The sequence below is a fragment of the Macrobrachium rosenbergii genome, chromosome 48, assembly GCF_040412425.1.
Source record: "Macrobrachium rosenbergii isolate ZJJX-2024 chromosome 48, ASM4041242v1, whole genome shotgun sequence".
Lineage (NCBI taxonomy): Eukaryota > Metazoa > Arthropoda > Malacostraca > Decapoda > Palaemonidae > Macrobrachium > Macrobrachium rosenbergii.
Window position 1 is genome coordinate 28,414,253 of NC_089788.1, and position 27,867 is coordinate 28,442,119.

At 46.9% G+C, this 27,867-nt stretch overlaps 1 protein-coding gene, 1 non-coding gene and 1 pseudogene across 2 annotated transcripts in view; 1 reads left to right on the forward strand and 2 right to left on the reverse strand.

The window, feature by feature from the left end:
• The window catches only part of LOC136831325 (uncharacterized), a 471,746-nt gene that overhangs the window by 108,895 nt on the left and 334,984 nt on the right, over positions 1 to 27,867 (forward strand). The gene's annotated exons all lie outside the window — the stretch shown is intronic.
• On the reverse strand, positions 7,749 to 7,864 carry LOC136831856 (5S ribosomal RNA; annotated as a pseudogene).
• Positions 9,351 to 9,455, reverse strand: LOC136831845 (U6 spliceosomal RNA). Its single transcript, XR_010850987.1, has one exon. It is a non-coding gene; the product is annotated as a U6 spliceosomal RNA (small nuclear RNA).

Genomic DNA, 27,867 nt, shown 5'->3' on the forward strand with positions numbered 1-27,867 from the left:
CTAGGTTTTCTAAAACCACAAAACAAAAAGTTAACTTTGCCTCCTCCAGGCTTAACCATTGACAAAGACAGCTAAAACAAAAGGTTAACTTTGCCTCATCTAGGCTTAATTTGACAAAGACATCTAGGTTTTCTAAAACCACAAAACAAAAGGTTAGCTTTGCCTCCTCCAGGCTTAGCTTATCTAAGTAAGTTTTAATTGCCCCAAAAGGACAGAGAAGTGTTTCCTCTTCCTCACCAAGAAGGTTAAATTGGAATTCTTACAGTTCTTTGCAAAACAGCCTTAACATCATTCTCAGCTCTAAGGCAAAAAGATAAAATAGCATTCCCTTTACAAAGCCTTAAGGAGAGTGCTTGCAATAAATTTAACTCTTTTAACTGCTGATAGTGCTAAATAAAAGAAGTTTTCATAGTAAACAATTTCATGGAACTAATTCCAGAGGCATAAAAGAATCTGCAGATAAAATTCAGACCTGCGTCTAAAATCCAGAGAGAGACTGATACTGAGTTGATTTGCTGATCACCGGTCAGATCTAATAGCACATGACGCAAGACCCTGTCTGAGAAGATTTTTCTTCTGAGGTAGAAGCCTTGGATAGTCTACTAGTAGGCTTAGAAGGTCCGGTAACCACTCCTTGTGTGGCCAAAAGGGAGCCACTAGGGTCACTGATACATTGCTGTGGGTGTTGAACTTTCTCAACACTTCTATTACCATGTTGAAGGGAGGAAGGGCAAAGAGGTTGAGACCCGACCAATCTTGCAACATGGCATCTGTCACCCACGCTTGTGGATCTGGGTCGGGGAACAGTATAGATGGAGACAGTGGTTTCTTGACGTTGCAAACAGGTCTACCGTTGGCTTTCCCCACCTTTTCCACAGGTCGGTGCACACCAGTGGATTGAGTGTCCACTCTGTCGGTAGAACTTGTTTGCTGTAACTCAGTTCGTCCATGAGAACGTTAATTTTGCCCTGGACGAAGCGGGTCAGAAGAGTGGTCCTGTTGTTCTGTGTCCATAGAAGAAAGTCTTTGGCTGCTTTGCACAGCGAAAAAGATTGGGTTCCTCCTCGTTTCTTTATGTAGGCCAGTGTGATCATGCTGTCTGAATGGACCGCAACTGTTTTCTGAAGGTCTCTGTCACAAAAAATTGAAGAGCCAGGTGTATCGCCCTCAATTATTTCACATTTATGTGGAAGTCTCTTTCGGTTGGGGACCAAAAACCTGATACTTCCAAGCCGTTGAGAAGGGCTCCCCACCCCAGATCTGATGCATCAGAGTGCAACATTAGGTTAGAGTTCACAGGAGACAGTGACATCCCTGTCTCAATCTGTCCTCCTCAGCCACTACCAAAGTTCCTCCTTGATTTCAGGTGATTTTGAAGATGAACAAATCTGGAAATATCTTTCTCCCTGCCAATTAGCTTTGAAATAGAACTGAAGGGGGCTTGATGTGTAGTCTGCCCAGAGATACAAACTTCCTGACTGATGACAGAGTTCCACAAGGCTCATCCAAGCATTGCCGAGCAGGACGGAAGAGACATGAATTTTTGAACTTTCAAATACAAATGCAAACGTTTGTTGGATGGAAAACCAAAAATTCAGAGAATTTATCACCATCTCCAAATAAAGAATCAACTGTGTGGGGATTAATTGTGATTTCTTGAAGTTTATCAGTAATCTAGGTCTTGCACAAGTTGAAGGGTCTTCTGAAGGTCCTCCGTGCATTGGGCTTCTGATGGGGAGCAGAGGAGCCAATCATCCAGGTACAGTATAAGGACACGTTGATTCCTATAAGGTGTAGCCACTTTGCTAAAGGAGCAAGAACTTGGGTGAAAACTTGAGGGGCCATGGAAAGGCCAAAGCACAGGGCCCGAAACTGGAAGACCCTGTCCTAGAGCATGAATCTCAGATACTTCTTGGAATCCTGGTGAACTGGAAAGTGGAAATAAGCATCCTTCATCTCTATTGTCACCATCCAATCTCCCTGATGGATGGCTGACAGGACCAACTGATTCATTTCCATCTTGAACTTTGTAGTTTTGACAAAAGTACAGAGCACTGACGTCCAGGACAGGTCTTCATCCCCTGATGACTTGGGGACTACGAAGAGGCGATTGTAAAATCCCTCTGTGCTCATGTCTTCAACTTCCACCACTGCCTGTTTCTCGAGTAGAGCCGAAACTTCTCGAGACAGGGCTGAAAACCTCTCTGAGCATACAGAGTAGGCTGCCAATTTGATAGGAGAGGTTACCAAGGGAGGTTTCTCCATGAGGGGGACACCGTAGCCCTCTTTCAATACTTGAAGCACCCAAGGATCTACTTTTCTTGATTCCCATCTGTTCCAAAAATGAAGTAGTCTTGCTCCCACCGGAGCACAGAGGACAGGTAGCTCACTTGTGAGAGGTGGTTTTGTTAGAGGGTTGTTTAGTGGGTTGCACTGGACTAAAATTGGCTCTTGGACAGGACTGGACACGACCTCTACTCCCTCGAAAGGGTTGCTGAGGGAACGGAGAAGTAGTCCTGGTTGAAGGAACTGCAGTGGAAGAAGGACGTGTCGAGACCCTAATCCTCTTGGTGGACTGAGCGAGTAAATCTTGGGTGGATTTCTTCTGCAACTCTCCTGCCACCCATTCTAAAGTCTCTTGAGGAAATAAGCTGTTGCTGTCAAGGGAGCGAACAGAAGGGAAGAACGTTGAGAAGGAGTGACCCCCTTAGAGGTGAATGATCACCATAAGTCTCATTTCTTCAGTGCACCAGTAGTGAAAATGGTGGCTAGTTCATGGGTGCCGTCCCTCACTGCACATCTGCAGAGGCCAGAACTCCCAGCCAGTCTGAAGCAAAGAAGTGTTGCACCAACTTCTTTGCACAGAAATCAAGGGAAACTCAGAATCTCAAAACCTTAAAAATATCTTTCAGCAAATGGTCCAGTTCCAATGGGGTCAAAAAATCCTGGCAGATGAGAAGGCTGACCAACGAGTAGCATCAATGAGACTGGAGAAGTCCCCTTGAGAGGCCAGAAACTCCCAAGCATGAAACTTCCCAGTAGAATAGGACAGATACTTCTAACATATCAGACAAGAAGGAGGCACACATAACACAGCTTTACCAACTCTCTTCTCTGACAACCATATGTTGATACGTTCCTGGATGAGGGAGGACAGAGGACCATACGCGCAATTTAGCCGCTCCTAATGGTTGTCACATCATAAATGCTGAACCTGGAGAAGGGGTGGCTGGAGAAAAGAAGTCGGGTAGCAAACCAGGAAGAACTGCAACAGTGCTGCGTAGTCCGGTAGGAACGTCATCCTCTACAGGTTCCTCAAAAGAAGAAATCGGGGGCATTGGAGGATCTGAAGGTGCTTGAGTGGTTGTAGATGGGTTCTGCAGCAAGTTCAAGATGTTATCTAAACGGCAATGAACTGGGACTAGGGAAGGATCCTGAACTGCAAAGGGAATCAGCACGAGTTGCACCAGAGACAGCAAGTCCCATCTGCAGAGCTGGACAGACGCTGGAAGGCGGATGAACATCAACACTGGCTCCCGCTAACACTGGACGCTCGGTCCCTGGATGTCCCCTCACTGATCTGGCAGACAGATCTGAAGTCTGCAATTCGGACACTATGCTTTTAAAGGGAGGACGCTCGGAAGCTGGGCGTCCATGGGACGGACACATGGACACTTGATGTCAATGCACAGAACGATCCGACAAAACACAATCACTCTCGGAACATATGGACACTGGACGTCCACTTGTTGGACGCGCGGACAACGGATGTTCCAATGAATGCCGCTTGGACACTTTCTCCCAATCGGGCATCACACTCTCTGACTCTGGACGTTTGGACACACGATAACCATACGTTGGACTAACGGGCACTTCTTTACATACTTTGTGACACTCGATGTCCATTGAAAGGGAGCAAGAAGCTTGAGGAGACTTCCAAAAACTACAGGAGGGCTGAGGACTATGAGCCCTATCCAATGCTCGCTTATGAGACCGGGAATGTCCTCGTCCATTGGGGCACCAGACCTTTTTAATGGTCTTGAAACACTAGGAAATCACCGACAGAGCTTATGAGTGCCAGAGTCCAAGTCACTAGAAGATAATGCATGTATGTCCATTTGGATGCCTTTCCAACAGCAATCCCCAAGACCTGGGACAGGGCAGACAACAGGCTTGGACGAGGCAATGACTACTTCAGTGGACAAACCCCACCAACCTCCCCTTTGACTGCCAGGTTTGCTTCCTCCCAGGTGAGCAAGGGAGTTTAGCAGGACCTTGTCCATGAGGAGCATCGGTGGGATGAGTAATAAGCCACCAGCCACTGACATTGCACCTGGGATCAATGCACTTACACAAAGTTGGAACTTTGTCCATGAGGACACGTAAATGAATTCACCAATTTAGGGAAACCGTGTTCACTAATAAATCATGTTTCTTGTCCACACATGCTTAAGAGTCTTCCTGGCAATGGCGTTTGGGAGGGCAAAGGAATGAAAGCCAGGGATCAAGTTGCAGGGAAAGTCAGAGGACTTGAGATAGGGAAAAATGGTTCCAGGCGTTAGAGGAATAGGTAAAGGAGTAACATCAACCCCCAGAGACAAAGCCTGACTCTGCCATGCTGTAATTTGTCTAAGTATGCATAAAGAGTCTTCCACTTCCCCTTATCCCAGTCTTTGCACTCGTCACAGCAAAGTTCGGGAGAGCAAACTTGTTCCCTCCACAAACTACAAATATGATATTTTAATGATAAAATAAAGTTTGTTCATACTTACCTGGCAGATATATATATAGCTGTATTCTCCGAAGGTCCGACAGAATTTCAAATTTCGCGGCACACGCAGTGGCCGGTCAGGTGGTTAGTACCCATTCCCGCCGCTGGGAGGCGGTATCAGGAACCATTCCCATTTTCTATTCAGATTTTCTAACGCCACTGTCTCCTGAGGGGAGGAGGGAGGGCAATATGAATATATATATCTGCCAGGTAAGTATGAACAAACTTTATTTTATCATTAAAATATCATTTTGTTCATGAGACTTACCTGCCAGATATATATATAGCTGAATACCACCTTTGGAGGGGGTAGAGACAGCCAAGAATTAGGAAAAAACCAATTATTGGTAAAATTATTTTGGTTCCTTATCTGATAGCGTAGCTGACTGAGTGGTTACTGTCACTCTAGTCTGCTTCTGCTTTACTAGAGACCCCAGCGAGGTAGTGACCTATATAGCTGGCGACTTCTAGATGATCTGTCAACGGGGCGTGACCACAATGTGACTAGATCATAGACCATACAAAGAGGACAAAAGAGCATTACTAACCACCTAACCAACACCTAAAGCGTTAGTTTGCAAAGGATTGGGAAGACTGCCTCCAGTAGTCGACCCAACAACCACAAAAACACAATTAAAAAGGGGATAGGATCAGAGTTACCCCCTGTCCCCAAGGTTGCTGAAGCAGCAATGTATGGTCCCAGCGAAAACAATTTTCATATGCTACCTAAACATCTTGCCAAGAGTGTGAGGCAAACACCGAATTGACTTCCCAAAAAGTGGCACTAAAAATGTCACTGAGTACCATATTTTTCTTGAACGCCATGGAGGTAGCAACTGCCCTCACCTCGTGAGCGTTAACTCTCAACAACTTGAAGTTGGAGTCGTCACAACTAGAGTGTGCGTCCTTAATGACGTCCCCTAATGAAGAATGCCAGTGCATTCTTCGACATAGGTTTAACTGGTTGCCTCACAGAACACCATAAAACATCCAAGGGACCACGAGTGTCCTGTGTTCTTTTAAGGTAGTACTTGAGAGCTCTAACTGGACATAGAACTCCTCAGGTTCCTGTCCAATAAGGTCTGCTAAACCTTTAATTTCAAAGTGTCTAGGCCAAGGGTTAGAAGACCTATCATTCTTAGCCAAGAACTTAGGGCTTAAAGAATAGACAGCATTGTGTTCCTTGAAGCCCACATGACGGCCTCGAACTTCGCTCACTCTCTTCGCCGCGAGGAATGCCGTTTTTCGAGTAACATCCTTAAGAGATGCAGAGTGGAGAGGCTCAAAAGGACTAAACATCAAAAACTTGAGCATTACGTCCAAGTTCCAAGCAGGGGGAATTAGCTGAGGAACCTTGGACGTCTTGAAAGAGCTCGTAAGATCGTGGAGGTCCTTATTGTCAGACAAATCTAATCCTCTGTGTCTGAATACAATCGAAAGCATGCTCCGATAACACTTGATAGTCGGAACTGCTATAGCGAGTTTTCTCTTAAGTAAAGGAGAAAATCCGCAACCTGGCTCACAGTGATAGAGGAAGAGAAAAGCCCTTCTTTCTACACCAACCTTTGAAGGTTGCTCACTTCGCTAGATATATCCTTTAGATGAAGAACTTGGCTCTAGCGATGGCCCGTGCCACCTGGCCAGAAAAAACCCTTCGCTCTGACCAAGTTTCGATAGTCTGAAAGCAGTCAGGTTCAGAGCGGGAGATTCAAAGATATCTCGTGAAGTGGGTTTGTATGAGCAGGTCTGCTCTCATAGGAAGGGTCCTCGGAACGTCTACCAACCAGAAGAGAAACTCTGAGAACCAGTGGTTCAAGGCCAAAACGTGGGGATGAGAGTCATCCTCGTCCCTAGTGAGGCCGCGAACTTGCGTATGACTTCTCCCAGAATTTAGAACGGGGAAAAGGCGTAAACATCTATTCCCATCCAATCCCAGGGAAGAGCATCTATCGCAACTGCCCCAGGGTTGAGTACAGATGAGCTTTATAGAGGGAGCCTCGCTGTTCTTGAGGTCGTGAAAATATCCACAAGATGGCGACCCCAAAATTTCCAAAAATCTTGGCAAACCTCCTGATGAAGGGTCCATTCCTTTCGGCAGGAGTTGATGGAGTCGGCAGAGCAGGTCTGCTCGAACATTTTCGACCCCTGCAACAAAACTTGTGAGAATCGAAATGTTGCGAGCATAGGCTCAAAGAATAATCTCTCTTGCAAGGCTGAACAGGAACAAGTAGTATTGTCCAATGAGTTTGCTAGAACTACACGATTGCAAACTTGGACCTCGAAGAATTGGCAGCTAAAAGATAGCCGCCAAATCTTTGAAGTTGATGTGCAGGACACCTGTTCCTCTCTCCAGGTTCCTAACACTTCCTCTCCCTCTAGTGTTGCCCCCCAACCTGTTGACGACCCGTCGGAAAAACAACACTAGGTTGGGGTTCAGAAGCTTGAGGAGATCCCTTTCTGCAATTTCGTTGGATCGAGCCACCACCACAGATCCTCTTTATATAAGGAAGAATTCTCAATTCCTCTTTCAAGTCTTCCTTGCTTTGCCAGTTCTCAACAAAAAGAACTGAAGAGGCCTGAGATGCAGACTCCCAGAAAACAAACTATTCCAGCGAGGAAATGGTCCCCAGCAGACTCATTCCTTCCTTCACCTAGCATGTTTCCTTTTCCAAGAAGGCCGAGACTTTTTCGTACATAGAAGTTGCCGTTCTTGCACGGAGACGCTATAAAAGCCGCTGAATAGATCTGAATTCCCAGACACAATGGACAGTGAAGGGATCAGCTGCGACTTCTCCACAGACCAGAAGTCCCAGGGACTTCACGAGTTGCAGAGTCAACTGAAGGTCCTCCAGATACCTTCGCCGACGGCGCTCAATCAACCAGTCGTCCAAGTAGAGTGAGATCTGACGTGCGACAGATGCAACTGCATCGCAACGTTTTTCATGAGACGTGTAAACACCCTCGGAGCAAAATGTGGCGCCAACAGCATCTGGTGTTCCCAGGCGGTCAACCATCCAAGTACTGACCAGACCCAACGTTGCTTACCTTCGCTGATCGGACGAAGCGGTGTTTCAACATGGTATGGCCGTTGTGCAGAGTCCAAAGCAGAGAGCCCTGAACTGGTACGTCTAGTCCCCAAGACAACCTGAGATACTTCACCGAACGTGGATGAATTGGGGCGTGAAGATAAGTATCTTGGAGATCCAAAGATACCATCAATCCCCGGGATGAAGGGCTCCTAGTATTGACTGCGAGTCTCCATCTTGAACTTTTCCTTCCGGACCAAGTTGTTCGACCTGTTGACGTCAAGACGGGTCTCCAGCCTACTGAAAGTTTTGGGACTAGAAACAATCTGTAGTAAAATCCCGGGGAACACCGGAGTCCAAGACCTGTTCCACTGCTCTCCGCTCGAACATCTGTTCGAGCAGGTCAAACAATCTTCTGTTTGACAGGAAGGCAGTTGGGAAACAAAAAACAAAGAGGAGACAGGAAGGGGAATCAAGTAACCTCTCTCTAACAGTAGGAGGGACCAAACGTCTGCCCCTCACTCTTTCCAGGCTTGTGCAAAATGAAGCCTGGTTGCAAAGGGAGTCTGGAGATGAAAGGAGTCACTTGCTAACTCTCTTGGAAGTGACATTCCTTCGGGAAAAACTCTCTCTCGTGGTGGGGTCTCGTGTTGCTTCCCATGGAAGCCCCCTTTGTTAGAAGCAAACATTTAGCTTTCGTTTACTTTTTGTATCTGAGATCGGTGCAAGCGTTATGAAGGAGATGCAGTTTGAATGTCGATAACTTTAGTTTTGAGAAAAACTATATTTTTGCTTCTCTGTGTATTTATTTGCTTGCCGTTACACAGTTTGATGTTTTATGACATAATGAAAAGCCAAAAATAGACCTGCAAAGTAATATAACTTCGCTAAATGAAGCTAAATGATGTCAAAACACGGCTGAGGTTGGCCAGCGACGTTTTACTTAGTCAAGCTCTGAGCTGCTACTGACTGACTGCCACTGACTGCCCTGCGGCATTCCTGTCTTTTAGCTGATGCGTACTATGTCCACAGGGTTGCCATAGATCGCATTAGATATTATTTCATAGCTAAAAGGAAATTACCACCGATATACTGACAATATCATTACATTATATGAAAAATGTAATTTGACTATGATAGGTTACTGTTTTGTTTATAACTCCTAACTGTGGCGAACTTTTAAATAAAACTTTCTGAGAAGATAGTCAGGATATGTATGATGCCATATATAAAATATCCCCAGAAAATTTTATATCCGATTTTTTCGTCAAACGCTCCCCAAGACAAAGACAACTGCGAGGGTGGAGAGAGAGGAGCCGAAGGTTGAAAAGTCTCAGGAAACAGATCCTTAAGAAAAAGCCAGAGTCTGATAATCAGAGGAAGAAGAAGACGAAAGAAGTTTCTCTTCATACAAAGGCTGTGACGAAAGAGGATGTTCTTCCGCAGCTGGAGGGTCTTGAGTGAGTGGTGAAAGTAGTTCCGATTCGCCGATACGTGGCGGGAACTCCCGCGAACGAAAGAAGTCGTCAACTAGAGTGATGATAGTAAACATAAAAATTGTGGAATGCTTCACGATTAGCGTGTCATCCTTGCGCAAGAGCCATGCTAATCTTCTCTGTATCGTTCCAATTTAGTATATGTACTGCCGAAGCAAGTACTGGCTAAATTAAGAAGGACATCAGATGTTGAAGCGGGTAGTTGTGCGACATGATAAACAACTGGGCGGTGTCAACACAAGACTTGAAGCTATCACGGCGAAGCGATAGTGGGCGTCATGGCGTGGACGCGCGAGGCCTCGTGGCAAGTACTAGAGAGAGAGTCACAGCGTGGCGCGCGGCGTCATGGCTAGCAACGCGCCGAAGCGTCAAGGTGAGGAGCGTGAAGCGTGAGAAGCGCCTCGAAGAGCAAGACGCGCTCCTGGCGCGAGACAAGAAAAAGGCCAACACCTCAACTCGGGGAAGACGAATAGGAAGCCACTAAACACTCTCTCTAGACGACAGACGCTCTGTATCGTTCCCGAAGCGGGAGACGAAGGTGAAAGTCTGTACCTCTTAACAGGCAGATTCAATCTTGAAAGGTTCATGAGAGCATCCAGCTGTTGTTGCAAACCCAACAAAATCTTACGCATTGGAGAAGCCACTCTCTCGGGAGAAGGGCTGAACCTGAGAGAAGGAAAAGGGGCGAGAGACGTATACTTCCTTCCACAGGGAAGAAGCTCTAGCCCTTGCCTTAGCGCGACAGGGGGTCGAGTGAGCGTGATCATTCGAAAAACACTTTATTCTCTTCTGCAGAGGAATATCCACGCAACTTTCGGGGAAGAGTACAAACGTCTAGAGGAAGAGGACGTGGGCGTCCTCTCCTCTAAGCTTCTCTTAAGAGGGCGAGAGTCCAACCGAGAGCTCCAACCCGTGGCGGGGGAGGGCGTGTCGGGAGGACGAGAAGCAATCCTTCAGGATGCGTGCCTGAGCACGATCCCTGGCAGCCTGGGTAGCGTCATCAGGACCTGCCGAAGGGACGCCAGATCGGTGGGAAGCCCCGTAACCCTCATGCGGCTTTCACATGCCCCCTCCCTGGTCCTGGGAGTTCGACAGAGGTCCAGGCCTAGAGGCATTATAGGGCCGATCTGACGCCCCCTCCACAACACTAGGGCACTAGCACTAACACTATGCGTTTGAATTGCATTCACTTTAGTTTCAAGATAACGCATTGACTCCACACGAGAGCCAGGGAATTACCTTCTGCAGCAACAAACTACAGGGTTAGTACTAAAATTACTACAGGGTTACTAGTAGGAGAAAACCCTGACTGTCCATCTAAGGATGCACTCTAGGAGGAAGATTTCCTCAGCCTATCACGCTCCAATTTAAGCATATAGGCTTCATATTTCTTCCACTCACCCTCAGACAATCCCACACATTCATTACCGATTATCATAGAGCATTGAACACCCTTACATATCATACATAAAGAGTGAGGAACTATCAAAGTCTTCGATAGCCTCACCTTACATTCACCAAGCTACAGACTCAATAGCTAGAGGTAAGACATCTTAATTATAAGAAAAGTCAAAAGCAAAATCAAAAACGGTCCACAAAGAGCGTATGCCAAGTCACAGATCCAGTCGAATACCAAAAAACAACCAAAATACTTAAGTGACAACAAATTTCAAAATCCAAATGGCGGAGGAACTGACAACAGGTGTTGACAGTCCGGCGACGGAGAAAATCTGAATAGAAAATGGAATGGTTCCTGATACCGCCTCCCAGCGGCGGGAATGGGTACTAACCACCTGACCGGCCACTGCGTGTGCCGTGAAATTTGAAATTCTGTCGGACCTTCGGAGAATACAGCTATATATATATCTGGCAGGTAAGTCTCATGAACAAAAGTATGATTATTGCTGACGTCAACCTATTCTTACAGCCCTTATTACAATACCTTATACTAGAAAGATTAGCATCTGACATGATTAATAAGTTAAAATTGTAAAGTCACAAAAGAGAAGTCTGAATTAGCTTTTTTTTAATTAACAGGATTATGCTACCAAAAGAACAAAGTACTTCACCAAATGAAGGATAATGGTAACCATCCGGCCCAAAAGAACAAATTCAGAGCTGCCTATGACCAAGTTCAGTCATCAACCGGCAAATGAGAACTAAGCTCAATAGCCATGTTGTATCTATCCTTCCCCAAAAGTGGGCAGGCAGTATAACTAGGACCTTAAACAAACAAGTGCTACTGCGAATTTTAAATTTTTTTGATGCTGCATATTGCGTAAACTAGAAACAATAGCTATGTAATTAAATTTGATAAGTTACATATACAGTATAAAACTATTTATTCAAGATAACTTCCAGACTGCCTGAGTTGACCAGAATTAGATAATGTTTTTGTCCACTTATGCCTGAACACTAGAGTACAGTATAACAGAATCATTGAAAATTGGAACAACTATATACACTGGTTAAAGAGGAAAAAAAAGCAGCAGAACATAGAGAGCAGGTAGAAAGAAGGCAGAAGGAACCTAAACCCTCCCAACATCACCTCAGAAAAGGACAACATGTTACAGTTTGAAGGATCTATATTTTAGTGCTAGCTCGAAATGTCAAGCCATTCTCAGAAAATGATGACCTTGTCACCTGGTGTCTACCCCACATCTATGAGTTATGACTGGCAAAGTTGAAATCGTGGTTTGGTTTGCAAATAAATTTTATATTTTTATCTTTTATTCAGAAGGGAATTGATGAGGCAGAAGCACAGGACAGAAATAGATGGAAACGGCTCATCCGAAACGGCGACCCCATATAAAAATGGGAACAAGATGGGAAGAAGATGATTCAGTGTTTTAATCACACCATTATAAAACCAAAGGGTCAGTACCACAAGAGGGCCTTCTTCCCACACACTATGTAACAGTACCTTAATCAACAGGAGCTTTTGCTTGTATTTCAACATGCTTTCCAGCAAGCCAAAAAAGACTCAAGAATATTATTCTGTTTGTGACAAACTGAAGAAAGTTGAACTTGCAAGAGAAATCTGGCTCCACTGCTTCCCTGCTCAATGGAGAGGGCATATTGATGGCTGGACTACTGAAGGCTTTTCAAGAAAGCTAAGGATGGCAAGGACGAAAATGAAGACAATGAAAACCAAGCTAGTGCTGTGCAAAAGCCCCCTTACAAACCATGACAGAAATGGCCTCCTACCTGGCAATCGTCTATGTATACCTTTACAAGTTAAGAAAATATCAGTTCTTGGAAGAATTGTTTCTCCACATCCAAGTGGAAGAAAAAATACCTAATTTTGCCTAACGTACATCCAAGAGAGTAATGGTGGTTGCTGGCAACTCCAAAAAGATGCCCACCCAACAAATTCTACATTGCTGATTGCACCTCCAGCAGGAAGTTTCAGGTAGACATGGGTTCTTTGAGTCTATCCTGCCTGCATCAACAGAAAACAGAAAAACACCCTGACAGCAGCCTCCAGATAATGGCTGCATAGTTTCTGCCCTCTAATAAAATGCTGCCAAACCCTCACCCTTCACATACTGTGGAAGAAATACCAGTGGCAGCTTGTTGTCACTGATATCACATACATGTGCCCTTGCTCAGTGTTGAATCTCTTGTACATTCCAGTCAGCTGGTGGATGTCGCTCATTGCCACCTTTTAAAACCTAGCCTCCTTCCATGCAATATTGCTCACCATCGAACCCTTAACAGCCATTCATCTCTCTGGTAGGTCCATTTGCCTCCACAACCCCTTGCAGGGGTTTCCAATATCTTCAGGTCAAAAAGCAAATCAGATTCATTGAGTACCCAGCAAAGCATGGAATATACCACTGGAGAAAAACAACAAGGCCATCTACTCAAAATGCTGCTGTCTACCCCAGAAATGCTTGTTGGTAGAAAGGCTTAAAGAAATGGATTGCATGGGTCTTTACTTCAGAAGGCTTCCATTCCTTGGATCTCCCCACTCCATAAGGTGAAGAAAACAGAAAGATCCTGATGTCCCTGAGGAGACTACAAGCAACTCATCCAACAAATGAAGCCTCATCAGTACCCACTCCCAACATGCAGACATCACCTTTACCTTCTATGGGGGCAGATTCTGCTCCGAATTCAACCTGATGAAGAGCTACTTCCAAGTCCCAGTCCACCAAGATGAGATTCCAAAAACAGCAATTGTCACACCCTTCAGGACCTACAACCTCTGTAACTCAGGGGCCACATTCCATAGACTGATGGACATAGTTCTTGGTGACGTCTCTTTATGAGTGTGCTGCATTTACGATATTCTCATCTTCTCTAAGAACCCAGATCAGCAAAAGTACACCATAACAATTCTTTCCCTATATTGTAAAAACAGTTTGGTAGTCTGTCCTGAGTCATCAAGGCTCAATTAAGACAGCATTTGCCCCCAGAGACAAGATATCAGTTTCAGAAAATATCACACCCCAGCTACTAAAAATGCCTTCAGGAATTTGCAGGAATGATGAACTACTACTGCTACTGCTTCCTGTCAAACATCCCACAAATCATGGGCCTCCATGATGCTCCCAGTGGAAACCAAGATTCTAACCCAGAGGCATGCCTAATTAGATATCCTCAAAGCCACAAAGGATGCCCTGGCACCAATCACCACTCTTGCACTGTCTAATCCACAGACCAAACTCACACTAACCATGACCCCCAACAACCCATCATAGGTTCCATAATAGAACTAACAGTCGATGCGAAAACCAACCCCTGTGGCTCCTGCAGAGAGAACAGACCAGTTCCAGAGGAAGAACAAAGTCTTCAACAGGAAATTTCTTGCTGTATACCTAAGCACCCAGCACTTCAGGCACCTAAATCAAGTGCACACCTTTACATCCTAACAGACTGCCAACCATTCATCCAAACATTCCTTAATGAAAACCAAGATATATTCTGACCACCAACAATGCCAGCTCTTGGCCACAGCTAAATTTGGGTGAACCATCTAACATATCCCCAGCAGGAAAATACCTAGTGGCAGATGTACTATCCTGAATGACAATCAACAGAGTACAGCTAGGGATAAAGTGAAACATGAACTTACCAATGCCTTACTCCAAGATCTTGGCTGTGTGCCAACTGTCCTCCATCTACGGTGGGATGAACGTCCCCTGTGGCAACACGTGACACAAGCACCAACTACCCTTACCCCTCAGAGGAAGGTATTTAACTTCAAGCATGCATTCTCCCACCACTTTGGGTAGACAACAGCAAAATTGGTGACAAAAATTTATTTGGCATAGAGTCAAAAGGGATGTGAAAATGTGGGCCAAACCCCAAACAAAATGGCCTGCCCCATGGAAACTGGCATTGGCAAATTTCCACAACTACAATGTTGCTGCAGTCATTTCCACATCCAATGGCTCCCGATGCATCTTTACAGCTACAGAACCCTCCACATGATGACCAGAAGCAATACCAATTTCAGTGTAGCATCACACAACTACAATGAGGCACTCCTCAATGGCTGGGTCAGTGACTTCAGTATACCTGACAATATAACCTCTGATCAAGGATATGGATCACTGGCCAAATTAATTGGGTAAAGAATCCACCACCTACAACCCTGCTGCCAATGGGATGGCAGTAACAACCCACTACTCCTTACAAGGCTGACCTTATTGCCAGGTGCAGGGAACCCTGGAAGTTACAACTCCTATGGCTTCTTTGATCTTCACACAGTTCCAAAGGAAGAATCAATGCCTCTCCCACCAAAAGGACATTTTGGAAGATACTCTGTGTTTCAGGTGAGTTCTTCCCCAGTCCCCCTCCCCAAAAGATGACCTCCAATCTGAAGTAGAGCTCTTAAGACTTTGCAGGGTGGTCAGATGAAAGTGCCAGTGCATGCAAACTTTACAGGGACACAAAGAAGCAGTTGCCAAGGAGCCCCATCTCTTGCTGCTTTGTATTCCTACTCAACGACACCCTCAAGCCTCCAATAATGGCCTGTACTTCGTCCTTGAACGCAAGGAAAAAGCATGCAAGCTCTAACTCTACTGATAAGAGGACTGGGTCTTCATTGGCATGCCTGCTCCACTCTCAACAAAAACTTGATCTGCAAAAAAGTCATTTCCTGTAAACAGCAACCAGATGCCTTATCCTGAAAGGCATTAACCAAGTAAGGATGCAGAACCATTGCATATTTTGTCATAATTAAAGTTATCTTTAAAATTATATTTAAAATGTTCATATCATCTATAATACACATAACATATAATCATCTAAAATAATTCTGATGGGGTAGTCACTATGAAACTTAGCAAGCTTCACTCCTTAAATCACAAAGTTAACCTTGGTCACCAATTTTCCCATTGGAACTGTTCCGTCCACATGCTGAGTCAAAAGAGGCCAGCTTCTGAATATAAATCATTCTCACTGCACTCTCGTTGCCCCTTTCCTCTACAGTTGTTCAAATCCAGTGGGGAACTTTAGGATCTCCTTGTAATATATGAATGCAAAGTGTTTACATCCACAACGTGGATGCTGCACTCTCACATGATTACATCAATGCAAATAATCATTGATGCAGCATTATGGGAGAATATTACTTTGTGGAAGAATAAAATTTTGTGAAGGAGCTTTAAGTTCTAAGTAAATAAAAAAATATCCTATACGGCAATTAATGAGTGTGCTAATGTTGAATCCTACTATCAGTATACTACATGGTGGCATTTCATATTGCCCAGATAGGTAATAAGGTATTAAACCTGGAATTCAATGTTCATTACTTTAAAGATTTATTTCAGATTATTTTTGTCTATTTTCCCGTCGGAGCTGTACTCTAAGCTTCACACTCAAACAACTGTCCATTCATACATATATTTATATATATAGTATATATATATATTTTTATATATATATATATATATATATATATAATTTTCTCATATATATATGAGTATATTATATATACTATATATTACATATCTTTATATATATATATATATATATATATATATATATATATATATATATATATATATATATATAGCTATATTCCCCTATTTTTGCAGAAATTATGCCTCTCCAGCCCATCTATTTCTTATGAAGTTAGATTTCATATACTTGTGGAGACCCCACTACATTTACAGAATTTTAGGCATCCTTTTATCATTCCAACTATCTGAACAATTTTAGGGGACAGAAAACTGTAAGGGCACAAGGACAAGTCATGATAGTAAATAGGCCACTTTAGGCTTAATTCTCTTAGTTAGTCTTAACTTAAGACCTTTTCCCTTTGACCTTTGTTGTTGATCTGTTATTTGCTTCATTCAGATGTACCCCTGTCCTGTGCTTCACTGCTAGAATCAGGGGCGACTCTGTGACCTAACTCAGTCCCACTCTGTGCCCCGACTCTGAAGTGAAGGAAGAGGTCCCAATTTCATCTTAATGCAGCTCTAAGTCTGGTGCTTGTCTGTCCTCCTCCCATTGGCCATGTGTTGGGACTTCTGCGGCCTGAATTCATCTTTTGCAAGGAGCTCCATGCACAGATGCAATACAACTATGTCCTGATGAGTTGCATATAGTGCCATATTTATTCTTTTCCTATTCTGAATTTCTCTCAGTTTTAGTCTTTCTCTAACTTTTGATTCTCCCAAACAGAGTCCCTTTGTTTCCAACATCCTAGTATGCACATTTTTATCCTCAACACTGTACCAATCCTTGAATTAAGTTTGTTCTTTGATAATAATTAGAGTGTTCCCATTCATAGTGTATTTCCATGTGCTAATTAAATTAGTTAATAATTCCCTCCATCATGAATAGTCAATTTCATGTGAGAGAAGTCTTTATGTGAATGAATGCTGACCTGGTTTCTCTTTTCCAGAATCCTGTTATCTGGCTCTTCACATTCTGCCATCGCCCTGCGAAACAATTTTTTTAAGAAGACTCATTTTCATCTTGCCGATGCAAGACACTTCTGCATTTGACAGTCTTTGCAAGGGCCATGTGAATGGCCCTCAGCGTTATTGTTGTGCTATTGTAAAATAATTTTATCAGCCAGTCTTAAGTGGTTTATAAGACTTGTGTCAAACTTTTATTTATTTGATTGCTGAACTGTCAGCCTGTCCATATTAATTTCTAGTTGCAAATCTGTAAAATTGATTTAATCTAACCTGACTGGTTTGAAATGCGACTTTCCCATTTTCTTTGAATACTTTTAGATGTAATTTCAAGGTAAGTCATACTATTAATTACATTTGTTGCTTATTTTCTGAGATGTTCTGTGCATTGGCCCCTAAGTTAAAATTGCATTCAAAATTCAATTTAACTCTTTGAACCAGACTCAGAACATAACAGATCTGGTTTCAACTCTTGCCCTGAGGATTCCTGGTCCACTAGTACTGATGAATTAGCTTCTTCTGTTACTAGACTAGGAAGGAGATGAACCATGGAATAATTCATAAAGTAATTCCATTCCATTTTTCTTCATGAGGCAACAAATAAAGGGTGACAGAACCGAATTGCTAAAGATAACAAGGTAATGTCGTTATTATTATAATTGTTATAATATTAGGAATACGTTAGGAACAGATAGGAAGAAGTGTTTTAAAAGAAGTGATTTAAAGCTAATTTTTTTTGTTATCACAGAAAAAAGGCAAGAGTGTAAAGTCACCACATCGGCGCCAGGATAGTGTTTCGGCGGCGCCATTAATTAAGTCTCCGCTGAGCTTGTTTTCTTTGGTGACTTCCCATTTTCTTCAAGCTCAATTAGTCACGCCTAAAACGTGCCAGGTCACGCATTTTAATCATTTTTACTTTATGCGTATTTATACAAATGTCACACATTGTGTATCACATGTTTCTTCATTCACAGGCATCAAGACTGTATCCATATTGTAGCTCTGTATGTTTTGTATTGTAATTTGTACTCGTTCACTGCATATTATTGTTTATTGTTTCGACCTCAGGTCACAGTCAATTCCATTGTCTCTCGCGGGCCGGCGTCAGTCGGCCGCAATATAAGCTGCCTGGATCTGTAATAAAGTAGCAGTAACTTTTACCTGCTCGTTTCTTTGACACCTTACAGTGGTGACCCCCGGAGTATCCCGGAGCCATTAGCGGACTCACACGGCGACTTAGTCTTGGCTCCAGGATTTCTCCAAAACGCTCTTAGCGGCCTAAACACGGCGCTGTAACCAGCGTTTGAGCGTGCTGACTCTCGCCGGGCGTACCCCACCAGCGTCACTAGCGGAACCACACGGCGCACGAAAGTGCGTACTGACGCGAAGTACCCCACTCCAGTAAGGGGTCAAAGGAGCGAGCATGGACGCGGATATCCCTCCTTCATGCAGTTAAACGTGGACCCGCGGACTCGGAGGTTTACCTACCTCCCATCACACCCGCGCCTGCCCCGCGCATCGAGGCCCTCCCGCAACTCCACACCAGCGCCCGACACACGACGGCGGGCAACACAATCGCGGGGCCGCCCTCACCGTAAAGCTGCCGCCGTTTGCGCGGGGGAACCCATCGATGTGGCTGCGCAGGGTGGAGAGCCACTTCAGAATCGCGGACCTGACGGACGAAATCCTACAGGCCGACACAGTGCTCAACGCCCTTCCGGAGGACGTGTACAGAAAACTCATCTCGCGAGTACCCGAAACACACACCCTCACATACAGCACCACAAAAAAGTTCCTCCTCGAAGCTTGCTCCCTGCCCATCGCCGAGCGGGCCGCCCGTGCTATCGACCTTGCCATAAACCCACGCCACGACCTCAATTCAAGAGACGCTTGGGGCATGGTCGTAGATCTCCTGTCACTACCAGACTTGGGTGGCACAAAGAAGCGGCAGGAGATAAGCTTCACACGGGAAATCTACCTTCGCCAACTCCTCCCGGAGGCACGCAACCAGATCGCTCACCCCTACACCATGCCTGTCGAGGACCTCATAGAGACAGCGCAACACCTCAGAGACTCCGTCAAGGCTTCACAGCGGCTAAAACCGGCCACACAGCCGGTCAGCTCCGTCCAGCCTGAAGAGGACGAGAGCAGCCCATCAACGCCATCGCCAACAGACGTCCACCGAACCACAGCAGATGGAGGTCCCCGGCTTCTGTCGCTACCACAAGTGGTTCGGAAAGGACGCCCGAAACTGCCTGCCGCCCTGCTCATTCGCCCGTTCAAAAAACGGGGTGGCGGCCCAGCAGGACAGGCCGCCATGGCAGCCGAAGAACCCAGGGCCTCAAAAACAGTAGGTTTTACGTCCGCGACACCGTCTCCGGCAGGATGATGCTGGTCGACACAGGAGCCTTTAAATCGGTCTTCCCAGCATCCAGAGAGGACCGCAACCAGACACCAGACCCGGCCGCTTTCTGACGGCCGCCAACGGAACCCCATCCTCTCCTACGGCACCAGGCTCCTGTCGATCTCCATCCTTGGCCAGAGTTACTCCTGGGACTTCATCGTCGCGACGTGGAACCCCCACTCCTGGGGCCGATTTTCTGGCGCACTTCGGCCTGCTGGTCGACGTGGGGCACAAGCGCCTCTCGATACCGACTCCTGCCGGTCTCTCCCATTAACGGCGGGACCCAGACCCACCATCAGCGCCGTCGCCCCACCAGTATGCACACCTACTGTCGGAGTTCCCTGAGATATTTAAGCCTGAGCTTCGCCAAGTCCCTGGGGCCCCAGCCAAGCACGGCATATACCACCATATAGTGACTAAAGGGCCCCGACACATGCGAAGTTCCACAGGCTTCCCCTCAGCGCCTTCAGGAGGCGAAAAAGCATTCATGGAGATGGAACAGATGGGCATCTGCAGGAAAGCCTCCAGTCCATGGGCCTCCCCCTCCACATGGTGCAGAAACCGGACGGCTCCTGGAGACCCTGCGGCGACTACAGGCGGCTCAACATTGCAACAGAGCCCGACCACTACCCTCTACCCAACATGCAAGACCTCACGGCCTCCTTTCACGGGGCCAAAATATTCACTAAATTGGACCTTCTTAAATCTTATTTCCAGGTACCTGTTGCGCCAGAGGACATACCAAAGACAGCCATCATCATGCCCTTCGGGTCCTATGTGTTCGCCTTCTCCACCTTCGGGCTGAGGAACGCCGGGGCCACCTTCCAGCGGCTCATGGACAGCATCCTGGGGGACCTAAAATTCTGCGTCTGCTACGTCGACGACATTCTCATATTTTCCAGGTCTCACAGCGAACACCAGAGACACATCAAAGCAGTCCTCCAGCGCCTCCAAGAGAACGGCCTCGTCGTCCGTTTCGACAAGTGTACCTTCGGCGTCCAGAAAGCAGAATTCCTGGGTCACGAGGTGTCTCCGACAGGCGTCCGCCCTCTTACATCGAAAGTAGCAGCCGTAGCCAAGTTCCCGACACCCACCTCCATCAAGGCCGTCCAAGAGTTCCTTGGGATGGTAAACTTCTACAGGCGGTGCATCCCGGGATCGCGCACACCACGCCCCCTGACGGAAGTCCTAAAAGGTCAACCGAAGTCCCTGTCTTGGGGACCCAGCCAGCAGCAGGCCTTTTCCTTGACGAAGGCCGCCCTCACCAAGGCAACCGCCTTGGCACACCAGGATCCCAAGGCCCCCCTCCAGCTGACGACAGACGCCAGTAACGTCGCCTGCGGTGCTGTTCTGGAGCAAATCATCAACGGCGCCCCAGCCCATCGCCTTCTTCAGCAAGAAGTTCAGTCCACGCAGAGACCCGCTACAGCACCTTCGACAGGGAACCCTGTGCGATGTACCGCGCAGTTCGGCACTTCAAGTTCCTCCTGGAGGGGACGCCCTTCACAATCTTCACAGACCACCAGCCACTGGTTCACGCCTTCACGAAGCAGGGGGACGCATGGTCTTCCAGACAGCAGCGCCACCTCTCAGCCATAGCCGAATTTACCTGTTCCGTCAGGTACCTCCCCGGCAAGAAAAATCCAGTAGCAGACGCCCTCTCCAGAGTCGAGTTGAACGCAGTGCAGCTTGGTGTAGATTACCAGGACCTTGCCAGAGAACAGGCCGCTGACCCAGAAACCCCAGCATACCGCACCGCCATCACATCCCTCAAGTGGCGGGACGTGACCCTCGCCCCCGAAGGCCCCAGCCTGCTCTGTGACATCAGCACAGGTCAGCCCCGCCCTTTGGTTCCAGCCAGGTATTCGACATAATTCACGGCCTCTCACACCCCTCCGGCAGGACCACGGCCAAACTGCTTTCAAAAAAGTTCGTCTGGCACGGGGTGCAAAAGGACGCCACGGCCTGGGCAAAACAGTGCCTGCAGTGCCAGACCAGTAAGGTGGGTCGTCACACGCAGTCGGGGGTAGGCGAGTTCCCACAGCCAGGCGCGCCGCCGCCACATCCACATCGACGTCGTCGGGCCCCTTCCCCATCAGGCGGATCCAGATACCTCCTGACGGTGGTAGACCGTTCGACGAGGTGGCCCGAAGCCACACCCATGCAAGAAGCCACCGCCAGCGCGTGCGCCGAGGCCCTGCTCTCCAGTTGGGTTAGCCGCCGCCGCGTCCCGGACCACATCACAACCGACAGGGGCCCCGCTTTCCTCTCCGAGTTGTGGTCTGCCCTGGCTCAACTGCTGGGAACCACGCACCACACCACCACAGCGTACAACCCAGCGGCCAACGGCCTGGTCGAACGGTTCCACAGGTCCCTAAAGTCATCCCTCATGGCCCGCTGCACCGCCGAGGACTGGAAACATCAGCTGCCGTGGGTCCTCCTCGGGTTGAGGACCGCCCCAGAGCCGACGGCACCCCATCCGCAGCTGAACAAACCTGGGGAACCCCTCGTGGTGCCGGGAGAGCTCGTGACGGATGAACGCCACTCCCCATCACTGCAGAGGCTCCGCGACGTGGCGGCAAGTTAGCCCCTTGCAGGCGCTCATACATCGACAAAGCAACCACCTTCATGCCGCCACAGCTGTCATCCGCCACCCACGTCTTCGTCAGAGTCGACGCCGTCCGTCCACCACTAACTAAGCCCTACAGGGGACCCTTCCGCGTGCTGGAACGAAACAGCAAGGCGTTCCAGCTGGCACTCCCAGGCAAGGACGACTGGGTTTCCATATAGACCGGTTAAAGCCCGCCTTCCTGTCGGAGAGTCCCGGCAGCGACGCAGCACCCTTCCGCCCAACCGCATTCCAGCACGCCCTCACCCCGCGCAGGCGGCCGCCCCAGGAAGGGACCGCCCAACCAGCAGCCTCACAGGCGGGAGGCCCTCCGTTATCTTCAAGGAGCCGGCACCCTTCAGCGTCCCAGCAGATACAGGGATTAGTCAGACGCGTCCCTCGTCTTGGGGGAGTATTTGTAAAGTCACCACATCAGCGCCAGGATAGTGTTTCGGCGCGCCATTAATTAAGTCTCCGCTGAGCTTGTTTTCTTTGGTGACTTCCATTTTCTTCAAGCTCAATTAGTCACGCCTAAAAACGTGCCAGGTCACGCATTTTAATCATTTTACTTTATGCGTATTTATACAAATGTCACACATTGTGTATCACATGTTTCTTCATTCACAGGCATCAAGACTGTATCCATATTGTAGCTCTGTATGTTTTGTATTGTAATTTGTACTCGTTCACTGCATATTATTGTTTATTGTTTCGACCTCAGGTCACAGTCAATTCCATTGTCTCTCGCGGCCCGGCGTCAGTCGGCCGCAATATAAGCTGCCTGGATCTGTAATAAAGTAGCAGTAACTTTTACCTGCTCGTTTCTTTGACACCCTTACAAGAGCACCAAAAAGTTCTTAATTTTGCAGCGCAGAATAAATGCCCACAAAATCCCATGTTGTGAGAAGCAGAGATGGCAGCGGTGTTGGTGACACGGTACACTGAATTTAAGAAGTGCTTTGCCAGGGATTTATTGCATGTGTTAGCCATGTACAGTTAGCTAAGTGTGTTATTCAAAACCAGTTACAGCAGAGGAAGTGTACAATTCCTCTGTCAGTGAAGTGAAGTTCGAAAATTTCGTGTTTGTAGAAATACCAAGTGTTACAACTCTTAGCATAGCGTTCAGCGCATGTGCATCCAGTGTCTGACCCCCCAACAACTACCAGACCCAGTTCAGATTTTATTTTAATGTTTCCAGTAAAGAAAAGGCATTATTGCTGTTTTAAGTTGAAAAATTTGAGCCTCCATATCAGCACGAATCATTCGGTCAGAAAATTTTAGTGATCTTTTCCCTAAATTTTAAATTACTGATCAAGTATTGTGTATGAGGTGCTTGATGTCACCAGTAGCCAACAGAACTGTTCCTTCTCTTGTGTACCCCATTTCACTTCTCATCATTTGCTCGCTGAGCAAAATTCCATTTCTTTTCGCATTTTAACATAAAACCTAATGAAAATAGTTTGATAGAAAATTGAAAACCCTTTCCACCATATAACTTGTCATGACAGGAGCTAGGTATTAAATTATGTAAATTCCAAAAGTAAATTTTAAAAAGTAATGTAGCGTAATTTTTCAGAGTAAATTATCTCAAGAATGAATTAAATAAAGCAACGAGTACATCCCAATACAAATATGCTCTCAGAGAGAGAGAGAGAGAGAGAGAGAGAGAGAAACTCTAATATTCTTACATCCTCAAAAGAAAGTTAATTAGGGGCATATATAGTAATAACAACAGGCGAGTATTGGAGAATAAACTCATTAATTCATAAAGCCAAGGGCAATAACCTTTTTCCCATTAATACCCAAAACGATTCCGTGACTGGCCATGTCGTCATGGAATTATTTTGACATAAAGTGTTGACCCTGATCTGTCTGTATTGTGGCAGGGAATCCGAACCGACAAAAGAACTTCACTAGGGCCTTCACTGCATTTTTCGAGCTCTTGCTCCTTTCTGGAATTGCCTCTGGGTATCGTGTAAAGCAGTCAACAATGGAAAGGTAATGGACGTTCCCGGATTTACTTTTCATCCTCCCTTGTGGAGTGAAATAGTCAATGACAACATCCCTGAAGGGGAAGCCGGAGAAGGAGATATTCCTGAGTGGGGCCTTGGGGACTACCTCGTTTGGGTTTCCTGCCACTTGGCATGTAGGACAGGAGGCAATGAATTGCTTTACACTTTTTCAGATGCCGGGCCAGTGGAACTTGCTCTCGATAGCACGAGTGATGCAAGTGACACCGAAGTGCCCGCTGATGCCGTCATGTGCCAAACTTGCACATCCTTCTGTAGAGTCAGGGGGGACTACCACAAGCTTATGGCGCACCTGGGATGGCTTGTTTAGCCTCAGGTTACTTTACTGAGGCCACCTCCAGCAGGAAGGCCTTACGAGATTCATGAGGGCATCTCGCTGGTGGCAGCCTCTCGCGGAAGCGGCTGATTGAGGTGTCCGCCTTTTGTTCTTCTTTTAATCTTTCCCTCGCGAGGGAGGGCAGGGCAGCTGCAGCTCCGGTGATGAGGAGAGTGTTAGGGGCCGGAGTATTCTTGGCTTTCTTAGGGGCAGGGAATGGTTCCTGGAGCCACGGGATAGATCCTAGAGACAGGCCAGGGGGAAGCAGATCCCCCTGCTTTCGTCGGGAGGCCATGGGGTGGCCATGGGTTTGGATGGCTTTAGGCAGTGGAACGGGATGGAGGGATCCCTCCACTGGACAAGATCTGTCCCAGGAGGAGGTTCAGTGGTGAGCATCTCGGGTTACACCAAAGATGTGTTCCTCTATTGAGAGGCGCTGCCATGGTAAATTCTTGCCGACTGTTGGCGTTGTCCTTTCAATCCCCATTCACCCAGGATTGTCATTCGTTCATCTTCCCGAATGACGGCTCCAGGGGAGACTTTGCTACGCACTATCAGGCTGACTTCCGACCCGGTGTCTACTATATTTTCTAATTTCTGGGAAGGACTGAACCAGTCTGGAGGCGTGACCCTCACGGACTCAAGCCTAATCCACCCTGTAGGCCGTTTAGGGCAAGTTACTGTGCCTACTGTATTCGGCTGGTTATAACGAGGGCAAAGCTTATACGTGGAGGAGCAACATCCGAGTTTTCTGCAATCGCGGCAGATTTCATGGCGGAACTCCCACGTAGGCCGCTGCCCGCAAGTGGCGATCGCCAGGGCAGAGGTAAGTGTGGTGGCCTCGAGGTGGGTGAGAGGGGCTCAGCTGCTTCAGCACTGGTCAGAGGAATGCCCTGAATTTTTACAATAATTGCATATTAATGGCTTGCCTGAGTTTCCATTCTTTGGGGGAGCTGATCCTCCGAGGAAGGGCGGGGGACATATCTTCCGCTGAATGGATCCATCCTGAGGCTGGTGAGTCTCCCACATGTCCGTTATTCAGCAACACTGTGAGTGTTGTAGGGGCCTTTTCACTACATGTGGCCAGGGCGGAGGGACGAGCGTAGGAAATGTTCCACTTAATTTCTCAGCAATCCTGGCGTGTTGGCAGCCCTTCGACTCGGGAGCCACTTGGCTAACGCCCACCGGAGTGGCACGCCCAGTTGGACCATCGCCTGGCCTATGTCTCTTGTCTGCCCCCACGGTATGCCTCCTCCAGCGCTCGAGAGTAATCTCGTACGCCTTGGTGACAGCTTGCTGTGCGGCTTCCCAATCTCCCCTATCCTCTACCGAAAGGGCGTGATAGGCAATGAGTGCCTTCCCTCCGAGGAATTTAGTAAGAACAAGGGAGATCTCCGTGGGGGAGAGGGTGCAGCAATCCAGGACTCTTTTGGCCCTCTCGAGCCATACCTTGGGCTCTGCCTCCGCCCACTTAGGCATAAACGAGTGGGCTTGGTTGAGGGCACTCATCCCCGCCACAGGAGTTGGGGGGATGCATTCTGCTGGGCTAACATTTGGAGTTCATGGGCGAGCTGTCGTTCTCGTCCCTCTCTTTCTTTCTTCTCTCCTCTCTTCTCTCCTGGGTGTTTCTCTTTTTCTCTCTCTCCTGCATCTCTGTCTGTCTCTCTTGACTCTCTATCTCTCTCTCTTGCCTCTCTATCTCCTCTCTTTTCTCCTGGCGATTCTTTCTGCCTTTCTCTCCTGCCTCTCTATCTCTTCTCTTTTCTCCTGGGCGATTCTTTCTGCCTCTCTCTCCTGCCTCTCTATCTCTTTCTTTCTCCTGGGCAATTCTTTCTGCCTCCTCTCTCTTCTCCCGGGCTTATATTCTCCCATTCTCTCTCTCCTGCCTCTCTATCTCTCCTGCCTCTCTATCTCTCTTTGCCTCTCTATCTCCTCTCTCTTTCTCTCCTGGCACTTCTCCCTTTCTCCCTCTCTGTCTCTTTTATCTTCTCTCCTCCTCTGCAGCCTCTAGGTTCCCTGGACCCAGTCCTGCAATTCTTGGCCCAATGTTCTCAGTCCTTTCCCTGCCTGCATGTAGACTAAAGTCCTCATTGTGTTGGGCTCTTGTTGTTGGCGCATTTTGACAAACTTACAACAAACTTGAAGTGATAAATAAATGGGTTTCGGGAACCCATTCTGGTTGGGCATATTTTATCTCTCAGACGTGCCTCAGCCGGTGATAGCGGTATTTGTCGTCTCATAAGATGTGGAATTTTATTTCGTCACAGAGGACGTGGAATTTAATGGGGCAACGTGGCGAGCTGATGGATGTCACGAGACAGGGAATTTGGGTGGACATCAGTAGGACGGGAATTCGGTGGATGTCAGCGTAAGACGCGGAATTTGATGGACGTCACATAAGACGGAATTTGGGTGGATGTCGCGTAGGATGAACGGTGGACGTCATGTAGACGTGAATTTGATGGACATCATAGACATGGAATCATGGACGTAGCATAGACATGGAATTTGGGTGAACGCCACGAGACATGGACTTGTGGACGCCATGTAGACGAATTTGATTAGTCCCATAGACTGGGAATTGATTACGTCTCAAAAGACTTGGAGATTTGCTTTCGTCTCTCAGAGGACTTAGGAATTTGGTGGCGTTCGAAGATCTGGAATTGATATCATCTTGTAAGACTGGAAATTTGATATCGCCTTGTAAGACCCGGAATTGATTTGTTCCACAGGACTTGGAAGCTTTGTCTCAGATGGGAAATTAAGTACGGAAAGAGGGGAAAATTCTTTTGCTGAGAGTGGCCCAAGTAGGAACAATTTTTAAAGGAACAAACTACTTGGGCAATGAATGAAAATTTAGTAGGCATGCCGGGGCAGGGAGGGGGGGAGAGGTCGTCTGCCTCTCACCAATGTGGGTTATTTTTAGACCATGGTTGAATGAACCCCTCTGTTTACAAACGCTGTCTGGTCTCCTGACTGTGGGGAATTTCCCGGGATGGGCAAAATGTCCTCATGATTTTCCCTAGAAGCGGAGTTCAAATTTCACTTCCCTAACACCTGATTTGAGTTGTAGTTAATCTGAGAGAGAGTATTTCAGCGATGCAAGCTGATTTTCGCTTATCCCACGACTTATTCCGAAATGCGAAGTAAAATTTAACACAGACGAATTTCTTTCGTACTATTCCTCGAATAGAAAATGGTTAGCACCTGTTGTTTCCTAACTACCTATCATGAAAGGCTTGCATTAACAAAATCTAATACGGCAGTTCTCTTCTCTCAGTTGATACATGCGTCCCTATTTCCCTAATTTCCAAGGAACAGTCATGATTAAAAAATTTT